The sequence below is a fragment of the Crocuta crocuta genome, unplaced genomic scaffold (assembly GCF_008692635.1).
Source record: "Crocuta crocuta isolate KB4526 unplaced genomic scaffold, BGI_CrCroc_1.0 scaffold338, whole genome shotgun sequence".
NCBI lineage: Eukaryota > Metazoa > Chordata > Mammalia > Carnivora > Hyaenidae > Crocuta > Crocuta crocuta.
In genome coordinates this window covers 23282-34459 of record NW_027529183.1, presented here as the reverse complement: position 1 = coordinate 34459, position 11178 = coordinate 23282, and positions in this window count along the sequence as shown.

Below are 11178 nucleotides of genomic sequence, written 5' to 3'. Positions count from 1 at the left end.
GGGAATTTTTTAGTGTGTTTTTTTTTTTTTTTTTTTTTTTTTTTTTTGTATTCTAACAATAGATATACACACCTTGTGCCTGGCGTGTGTATAATAGGGGCCAGCCTGGAAGAGGAGAGGTAGCTGGAAGGGCCTTCCAGGTTTCGGGGACAGACTGGGCGAACGCGGAGGTGAGCGACACCAGGAAGTGGCAGTGGACTCTGACCACGACAGATTGGTCACAGGGTTCAGCTCGCAACTCCTGCAATTTCTCGTGGGAAATCAGATGGGCAGCCAGTGGAAGACACCCGCCTACGTACTCTTCATGTTTTCTCCGGGCAAAATTCTGGGCTGTCGCTCTTCTTTCTGGTGAAAGTTCCAAGTAAACCTCAGGAAAGAAATCTCGAGCATTATTAGAAATCTCATTAAAACAAAATATGAGTGTAAAGCCATGGGCGGTTTCACTGATGGTGTCTTAATTAAAGGAAGTGGAGGACCTTGTGTTTGGAGAAGACCCCAGTGTTACTTGATGTGGGGAGAAACTCACTGCACTGACTATCATCCTGAGAGGTGAGAAAGTATTTTTAAAAGGTCCTTTGTGGCAAAGGCTAGGAAAAGCCCGTTTAATGATGAAAGATGTAGATTAGGCTGATGAATATATGAGAACATGCTCTAATTTCATCCTTTGCAAAATGAATATTAAAATGTTCCTTGCCTTTCAAAATTACAAATATCAGGGACACCTGGGGGGCTCAGTTAGTTAGGCATCTGACTCTTGATGTCGGCTCAGGTCATGATCTCACAGTTCATGAGTTCGAGCCCTGCATCGGGCTCCTTTGCTGATGGCATGGAGCCTGCTTGTGATTCTGGCTCTCCCTCTCTGCCCCTTCCCTTCTTTCTCTCTCTCTCAAAATACATAAATAAACTTTAAAAAAGCCCCAAACTCCCCAAAATAACAAATATTAGGAAAAAGAGCCAGGCTTCATAAGGGGGTGATATAATTTATACATTGCTGGAGATCCAATATGTTTCAAGAGCTAGAAAGGTAAATAGCTTCTCACCCAATTCCACCAATGGGACTTTATATTTCCAAAATAATCAGGTATCATTTGTTAACTCCAGGAAGGGAGTCTTGGGTTGGAAAGGAGACATTTGACTATATTGAATCATGTATTACCCTTCCTGGAAATAAGTATGTCAATAAAAAGCAAACTGCTCATTTCGTTTCTAACAAATATGCACAAACGGAGCACTCACAGCCATTTTTAAAATAAAATCATGTTTTTTAAGCGTATAGGAAAATACTGTGCACAATATTAGTTTAAAAAGCATAGTGTAATTTTAAACAGTGAATTTTTTCTTTGTGTCTTGTTGTATTTACCAAATTTTCCATTATGAACGTATTTGTGTTTCCCAATAAACATGTTGCTTAGAGCATATATATACAGGCATTTCCACTCAAGATGGCGCACTCAGTAGATACACTTACAGCCTATTTTCTTCCAAGATTCCATTGAAATGAAAGGGAAGACATAAAAATGTGAACAGGAACATAATAGTACTTAAAAAAAGGAAGGGACTGCTGGTGAGGACTAACTAGAGCTTGGTAAGCAGATGGATTCCATTTCCGGAAACCACAGCAAAAGACGCCTTAGCCTAAAACGCACCTGGGGAAGGCATTGCAGAGGGGTCATTCTGCTCAGTGGAAATCCTGTGTGGCTCCAATTCAGTAAACAAGCCCAGACAATGGAAATAGGACATGGGGCATCCAGATGGAATAAGAGTCTTGATGTATAAACAAAACAATGACTTGAAATCAAATATAGGACAATCATCTCGTAATTTGGGGCGAGACAAGGAAACACCATCCTTTGACTACATAAATAACGTAAGCTTGTACAGCAACGAAATATCATAAGCAAAGTAAAATGACACACATAGAGTAGGAGAAAATATTTTCACATACAGAGTTGATAATCAGCCTTACTTGATAGCATTTCTCCAAACCAATTTGAGTAAGGCGGTGGGAAGAATGGGTAGAGAAATGCAGAGGCAATCTGTACAATGGAATATTATTCAGTCATAAAAAGGAATGAAATCTAGCCATTTGCAACCACACGGATGGATCTGCAGAGTATAGTGTTAAGTGAAATAAGTCAGAGAAAGACAGATACCACATGATTTCACTCAAAAGGGGAATTTAAGAGACCAAACAAATGAGCAAGGGGGATAAAAAGAGAGGGAGAGACAAACCAAGAAACAGACTCTTAACTATAGAACACGAACTGATGGCCACTGGAGGGGAGGTGGGTGGGGACACGGGTTAAGTACGGATTGGAATTAAGGAGCGCACTTGTTGCGATGAGCACTGAGTGATGTACGGAATTGTTGAATCCCTCTATTGTACACCTGAAATTCAGATAACACTGTATGTTAACTAACCAGAATTACACTAAAAGCTTAAAAAGAAATGCACAGGCAATTCATAGACCAATAAATACAAATGACCGCAAACTTCTGAAAATGTGCTAACTTTTCCTGATATTCAGGAAAATGCAAATTGAATAGGAATATTGTTTTTATTCATCCCTCAATGCCATGACATTTAAAAGTTAGCTTAAAATCCAGGAATGGTGCTCACGTGAGAACACGGGCATTCTCCTGCATTGGCTCGTCCTTTAGGGAAGGCAGCTGGCAGTAAGAGTCATGCCCTGTAATGCTTCTCTTTCAAGTCTAAGAGTCATTGAAGTTTGTTTGCAATAGCAAAAAATTAGAAACTACTGAAATGCCCATCCAGTCCCTTAATCATGGTATAGTCACATTATAGAGTTCGGGAAGTGGACCCAAAAAATGAAGTTAGAACTCTCTTTACTGGCTGGAAAAGATCACCAGGGTGTGGTAAGTGAACAAAGAGTACAGAATTACTGCATTGAAGTTAAATTGTGTACATTCTGCACAATTGAAGTACATTGTGAGTGTGTGTGTGTGTGCACGCATGTGTATGTGTAAATAGATGGAACTGTTCCCAGTGGTTACCACAGAGGAGAACAGAATTGAGTGAGAGTCACATAGGGAAGCTTATCATGTTATATCTGTTTCTGTATTATTAGACTTTTCATAAATGTCATGCATTATTTTATAATATCAAAAACCAAAATAATGGTTAGAATGTACCCACTTTCAGGATGCCTGGGTGGCTCAGTCGGTTGAACATCTGACTCTTGATTTCAGCTCAAGTCATGATCCCAGGATCATGAACTTGAGCCTCATGCTGGGGTCTGCACTGAGCTTGGAGCTTGTTTAAGATCTTTGTCTCCTCTGCCCCTCTCCACCACCTGCATTCTCTCTCTCTCTCTCAAATGAAAAACAAAAGTACATATTTTCTGTTTAAAAAGGACTCATTCTAAGAACATACTGTCTTTGGGGATTCCTTTGCAAAATAGTGGAAGAAATCTAGTCACCCGATGACGCATTCAGAATATAGTAATTTTGCCAAAATCAAGAATGCTGTCTTGATTTTGGTGGAGGGAGATTATAACATTTGCAGAAAAGCACAGACCTAGCTTAAAGGTAGATTTGTTTTTCCCATGATGGAAGGAAGCCGTGTAAGCCGGTCCAGAAGTAGGAAACAGGTACATGTGACTCAGGTGAAAGAGTAAAGAGCAACACACAAGAATAAGGCATCAAAAAAAAAAAAAAAGGAAGAATAATTAATCCAAGAGTTGAAAGAGGCAGAGGGCATTTGTACCACCACCTTCTTGGGGGAAGTAACCATATTTCAAGGAAGCTGAGAAGTTTCAGAAGGGTCCAGCTCTGGGAAGACAGCGACAATGCTAGATTGCCATCGTATATGATTGCCATCATATATGATACCATGTACACATGATTGCTCATTGTATATGACATTTCCCTGGAGGGCCCGGCACACAGCCATTCTGCCCTTCCTGGAAAAACACAAAAAAGAAGCCGTGTCATGGGTTTATTTTCGCTCCTCTATTTATTCCAAGATCATCATCACCTCTGAAGAGCTTAAAAAAAAAAAATCTGAGCAATCATGAATTTATGGTAATGAATTTACACAGGTTTGACCTGGTTTGTTCTGCCTCGGTTGCTTAAGCACATTGGAAGGCGATTCAAACACAGCCGGCATCTCATGGAGCACGTAAATTCTCTCCTTTTCTTATTTTGCCTTTCTCTTCTTGCATTTCTTTTCCCTTTTGATTCTCCTTTTGATCAGTGTGAATACTAGTAGCAAAGGGCATCAATTGCCTGAATTGGCTCTAGAAAAAGTCGCTGATGCTGAGTCCGTGATTGGGATGAGGAAGAAGGTAGGCCAGTCGTATAAAGTTTTATTGAGGTGCAGTTTGCATGCAAGAAAGCTCACTTATTTTAAGTGTACAGTTTAACTTTAGTAAATTTATATAGTTCTGCATTATTAAGGTGCATCCCATCATCCCAATGTATTCTGTTAGGAGCATCCTTTTTTTTAAATGTTTTTATTTTATTTTTGAGAGAGAGAGACAGAGCTTGAGCAGAGGAGGGACAGAGAGAGAGAAGGAGACACAGAATCAGAATCCAGGCTGTCGGCAGGTCTGTCTCCAGAATCTGAATCCAGAAAGCAGGCTCCAGGCTGTCGGCAGGTCTCGAACTCACAGACTGTGAGATCATGACCTGAGTTGAAGTCAGATGCTTAACTGACTGAGCCACCCAGGCGCCCCTGTTAGGAGCATCTTAAACCCACTGTTTGGCTTAGATTTATTGGACAGTGGAGGTAACACAGATGATATAAATTCTGGCCCCAACACACTGTTTCTAGGGCGCCCCCTCTCTTCCCAGGCCAACCCCCTCAGCAGGGTGAACTTCCTGGGATTCTGGGCTCACGTGGATGGTTCCCAGTCAATCCTCCGAAGCAGGCTCCAGGCTCTGAGCTGTTAGCACAGAGCCCGATGCGGGCCTCGAACCCACAGACCGTGAGATCATGAAATGAGCTGAGAGTCAAATGCCCAACCGACTGAGCCACCCAGGTGCCCCAGAGCTTCCGTTTTTTAATCCGCAACGGAAGCATCATAACACACATCTGTTCTGGTTGGTACCCGAAATTGACAAAGACAGTGAAAAATATGAATACCCAGCACTGAGTACTTGCAGTGTGCAGTGTGCCTGGTACTTTTCTAAGTCCTTTACCTGTAGTAATCAATGAGTTCATTACAGATGAGAAGCCCAAAGTACAGAGAGGCTGACTCGCCCAGAGTCACAGGCAGTTGGTGGCATTAGGGCTGGATTCTAACTGCAGCCACCATGCGCTTGACCACAGCACTCTGTGACTTCTCATTATGGGCAATAAAATATCGACAGCTATCATTCATCAAGCATTTATTCTATGGCAGGCCCTGTGTTAAGAGCTTTGCATGGATTATTGTAATTCCCCCCCGCCCCATCCTACATCCATCGATGTCCTCGCTTCTCTGCCTTGTGGCATGTTACTATTTTCATTTTACAAGTCAGAAAACCATGGCTGGGCAACGCTGGGGGAAGGTCTGGTCGTTGGTAAATTGGGAATTGAATTTGAGCCAGACGTCACGTGGTCTCTTGCAGGAGATCCGGCACAGTGTGTGACACTTAGCGACCGGCCCGCTTCAAGAACCTTCCACATATAAGGCAGCTAGCTCAAGGTCTTGTACTCAGGAGGGGCCTTGTATTCAGTATAGTGTCTGACTTGGCCCTTTTAAAACTTCTTACCATTTATGTTTGAAATTGGCTTGTGTGGGCTGTTTGATAGCACATTGCATGTGTGTGCGTACAGCCAGTGAGCTGGTGGGCAGTGTGCACCTACGGCTGTGGTCCAGCAGCTGCCCGAATCCAGAGCGGGCAGGGCGCATAGAGCAGTTGGCTCTGGATGCGTGGGCACACCCTGGGGCCGTTTGGGGTCCCACAAAGCTCCAAGGATGTGGCTAGACCTGAAGCCGCACCCAGATTAGTGACAGCAGCAACGGATGTGGAGTTGGCATCGGTGGCGGCTGCAGGAGACAGAGAGTCCCAGGCATGGGCAGTGTCAAGACCAGGGGTGCAAGGCAGTCTTACTCAGTGGCTGCGCCATGAGGCAACTGGCAGACACGGCCGCTTCTCAGGCGGTAAACTTTGCCAGTAAATCATTACAAAATCAAAGTGCACATGACCATTGCAATCAAGCACATCAAAGAGTTCTGAGAATTCCACAAAGACTGAGAATTTCTCACTATGAAAGTTGGTGCTGTGTTCCAAAGCCATCAGTCACAGGCTTAGAACTAGAAATTAAGTTTCAAGATTGTTGCACTGGATAGCGGGGCGGGGGTGGGGGGGCGCCTGGGTGGCTTAGTTGGTTAAGTGTCTGACTTCAGCTCAGGTCATTATCTTGCAGTTTGTGAGTTCGAACCTCACATTGGGTTCTCTGCTGTCAGCACAGAGCCCGATTGGGATCCTCTGTCTGTCTGTCTCTCTCTGTCCCTCTCGCGCTCCCTCTCTCTTATTTTCTCTCTCTCTTGAAATAAAATAAGCATTTTAAAAAAAATGAAATATCTTTGCACTGGATGGAAAAAACATGTTGCAGTTTCATGTGAACAATTATTAATGAGGAAAACAACTTAAAAATTAATTTGCCCCTTGTAATTGAAGATGGTGACAGAATGCATCGGCAGGCATTCTGAATTATGAACAAATTGTGAAGGACACTTTGGTTCCTCATACAACCTCTACCAGTTACTGGAAATGTCAGAGAAAACTTTAAAATGCCATTGTACACATTTGCACTTAAAATGAAGTATAGACCTACGTGCATCTGGATTGTATCAGGAGCTAATGTTTTTAGAAGAATTGTTCCAGGAGGTTTATGAGCTGTAGATATACTAAAAATTGTGTTTGGAAATAATTTTTCAGAAATGTATCCTGATGAAAGCAAAAAAGATGTATTCTAGTATTGTTATAGTCTAATATACTTCTTAAAAAATGTTTAATTAATTAATTAATTTAGAGCACGAGAAGGGGAGGGGCAAAGAGAGACGGAGAGAAAGAATCCCAAGCAGGCTCCGTGCTACCAACACAGAGCCTGACTCGGGGATCAAACTCACGAACCGTGAGATCATGACCTGATCTGGACACTTAATTGACTGAGCTACCCATGCACTCATGTCATAGTCTATAATATACTCTTAAAAGCTCCAGCCCCAATTGCATCCACAGAAAGTTCCTTTTCAAAGTTAAAGATATTATTATCTGTAGTCTTTTATTTGCCTACAGGAACAGATGTCATTTTCAATTATACTGATTGACAATGATGTTGCTAGAAGTATGGATTTTGATGACTGAAGAAGTGAATTTGCAAAAAGGTGAGCCAGGAAAATCTTATAGTTGATAAAATATTATTTATCATACTTTAAAGTATTCATCTCATGAAGTATTATTTTTATTGTATTATATACATTCTGAAACAAAGTTTGTTTAATTTGTAAGTTTGTACATGTATCAGAATTATCATTTTCTCCCGTGTTTTGAATAGAGGGCCTGACCTTCTTATTTTGCACTGAGCCTTGCATCTTCTGTTCCGGTTTTACAGGGCCGTTCTCCTCCTTCCTTGGGCCCCCCTTCAATTAAGCAGCTTGAAGCTATTGGGAACATAGCAGCCAAGAGCCTACCTCCTACTCCTGAGCCTGGGGTAATTGCCGGGGACATCTTTTTACTTTAAGAGAGAATTGTGTCGGGGCGCCTGAGTGGCTTAGTCGGTTAAGCGTCCGACTTTCGCTTAGGTCATGATCTCGCGGTTCGTGGGTTCGAGCCCCGCGTCGGGCTCTGTGCTGACTGCCAGCTCGGAGCCTGGGGCCTGTTTCAGTCTGTGACTCCCTCTCTCTCTGACCCTCCCCTGTTCACGCTGTCTCTCTCTCTCTCTCTCTCCCAGAAATAAATAAAACATTTAAAAAAAAAGAGAGAGAGAATTGTGTATTTCCTCACTGTTTTCTTTGATTCGCTTTATATATACATATGTGTGTGCTTTTCTTTTCTTTTTTTCTTATTGTTTTTTAAATTTACTATGACGTTGTCTAACATACAGTGTGCTCTTGGCTTCAGGAGTAGATTCCCGTGACTCATCACTTACATACAACAACCAGTGCGCATCCCAACATGTGCCTTCCTCAATGCCCATTTTCCCCATCCCCCCAAACCCCCACTCCCATCAACCCTCAATATGTTCTCTGTATTGAAGAGTCTCTTATGGTTTGCCTCCCCCTCTGTTTGTATCTAATTTTTCCTTCCCTTCCCCTATGGTCTTCTGTTAAGTTTCTCAAAATCTACATATGAGTGAAATCATATTTCTGTCTTTCTCTGACTGACTTATTTCACTTAGCATAATACCCCTGGTTCCATCCACGTTGTTGCAAATGGCAAGATTTTATTCTTTTTCATCACTGAGTAGTATTCCATCATATATATCCACCATATCTTCTTTATTCATCAGTTGATGGACATTTGGGTTCTTTCTGTAATTTGGTTGTTGTTGACAGCACTGTTATGAACATTGAGGTACATATGCCCCAGAGAATCAGCACCCCTGTATTCTTTGGATAAATTCCTAGTAGTGCAATTGCTGGGTAGTAGGGTAGTTCTATTTTTAATTTTTAAAAATATCTATTTATTTCTGAAAGAAAGAAAGCACAAGTGGGGCAGGGGCAAAGAGAGGGAGACAGAGGATCTAAAGTGGGCTCTGAGCTGACAGCAGGTAGCCCAATGTGAGGCTCAAGCTCACCAACTGGGAGATCATGATCTGAGCTGAAGTTGGATGCTCAACTGACTGAGCCCCCCGGTGCCCCTATTTTTAATTTTTTTAGGGACCTCCACACTGTTTTCCAGATTGGCTACACCAATTTGCATTCCCATCAATAGTGCAAGAGGGCTCCCCTTTCTCCACATCCTTGCCAACATCTGTTGTTTCCTAAGTTGTTAATTTTAGCCACCCTGACCCGTGTGAGGTGGTATCTCAATGTAGTTTTGATTTGTATTTCCCTGATGATGAATAATGTTGAGCATCTTTTCATGTTGCTGTCTGGATGTCTTTGAGAATGTGTCTGTTCATGTCTTCCACCCATTTCTTCACTGAATTATTTGTTTTTCAGGTGTTGAGTTTGGTAAGTTCCTTATAGATTTTTGATATTGACCCTTTATCTGATATGTCATTTGCAAATGTCTTCTCCCACTCTGTTGGTTGACTTTTAGTTTTGTTGATTGTTTCCTTTGCAGTGCAGAAGCTTTCTATCTTGATGAGGTCCCAAGAGTTCATTTTTGCTTGTATTTCCCTTGCCTTTAGAGATGTGTCAAGTAAGAAGTTGCTGTGACTGAGGTCAAAAAGGTAGCTGCCTGTTTTCTCCTGTAGGATTTTGATGGTTTCCTGTCTCACATTTAGATTGTTCATCCACGTTGAGTTTATTTTTGTGTAAGGTTTGAGAAATTGGTCCAGTTTCATTCTTCTGCATGTTCCTGTCCAGTTCTCCCAGGGCTACTTGCTGAAGAGACAAATGGATACTTCCATTGGGTACTTTCTTCAATTGGATACTCTTTCCTGCTTTGTTGAAGATTAGTTGGCCATATATTTGTTGGTCCATTTCTGGGTTCTCTATTTTATTCCATTGGTCTATGTGTCTGTTTTTTGTGCCAGTACTGTCATGATGATTACAGCTTTGTAATATAGGCTTGAGTCCAAGTCTCTGATGCCTCCTGCTTTGGTTTTCTTTTTCAACATTACGTTGGTTATTTGGGGTCTTTTGTGGTTCCATACAAATTTTAGTATTGTTTGTTCTAGCTCTGTGAAGAATGCTGGTGTTATTTTGATTGGGATTGCATTGAATGTGTAGATTGCTTTGGGTAGTATCAACATTCTAACAATATTTGTTCTTCCAATCCATGAGGATGTTTTTCCATTTCTTTGCATCTTCTTCAATTTCCTTCATAAGCTTTCTATACTTTTCAGCATACAGTTCTTTTACCTCTTTGATTAGGTTTATTCATAAGTATTTTTTGGTTCTTGGTGCAATTGTAAATGGGACTGATTCCTTGATATCTCTTTCTTTTGCTTCATTATTATTGTATAGAAATGAAACCGATTTCTGTACATTGATTTTGTGTCCTGCAACTTTGCTGAATTCATGTATCAGTTCTAGAAGTTTTTTGGTGGAGTCTTTTGGGTTTTCCATGTAGAGTATCACGTCATCTGTGAAGAGTGAAAATTGGACTTCTTAACTTTGCTGGTTTGGATGACTTTTATTTCATTTTGTTGTCTGATTGCTGAGGCTAGGACTTCCAACACTATGTTAAATAACAGTGGTGAGAGTGGACATCTCTATCGTGTATCTGATCTCAAGGAAAAAGCTCTCAATTATTTCCCGTTGAGAATGATATTAGTTGTGGGCCTTTATATGTTACTTTTGTGTTGTTAAAGTATATTCCTTCTACCCTCATTTTCTTGAGGGTTTTTATTAAGAAATGATGCTGTATTTTGTCAAATGCTTTTTCTGTATCTATTGACAGGATCATATAGTTGTTATCCTTTCTTCCGTTAATGTGATCTATCATATTGATGGATTTGTGAATATTGAACCAGCCTTGTAGCCCAAGTATGAATCATGCTTGATCATGGTGAATAATTCTTTAATATACTGTTGAACTCAATTGACTAGTATCTTGTTGAGAAGTTTTGCATACATGTTTATCCAGGATATTGGCCTATAATTCTCCTTTTTAGTGAGGTCTTTGCGTGGTTTGGGAATCAAGGTAATGCTGGCTTCATAGAATTTGTCTACAAGCTTTACTTCTGTTTCTGTTCTTTTTTGGAACAGCTTGAGAATAGGTATTAGCTCTGCTTTAAATGTCCGGTATAATTCTCCTGGGAAACTATCTGGCCCAGGACTCTTATTTGTTGGGAGATTTTTTGTAAGTGAATCAATTTCTTCACTAGTTATGGGTCTGTTCCAATTTTCCATTTCTTCCGATTTGAGTTTTGGTAGTGTGTGGGTGTCTAGGAATTTGTCCATTTCTTCCAGATTGTCCAGTTTGTTGGCATATAATTTTGCATAGTATTCTCTAATAATTGTTTGTATTTCCGTCATGTTGGTTGTGATTTTATCTATAAGGGTCCTCTTTTCTGGCTAGAGACCTCTGGCTAGGGGGGTTATCAATTTT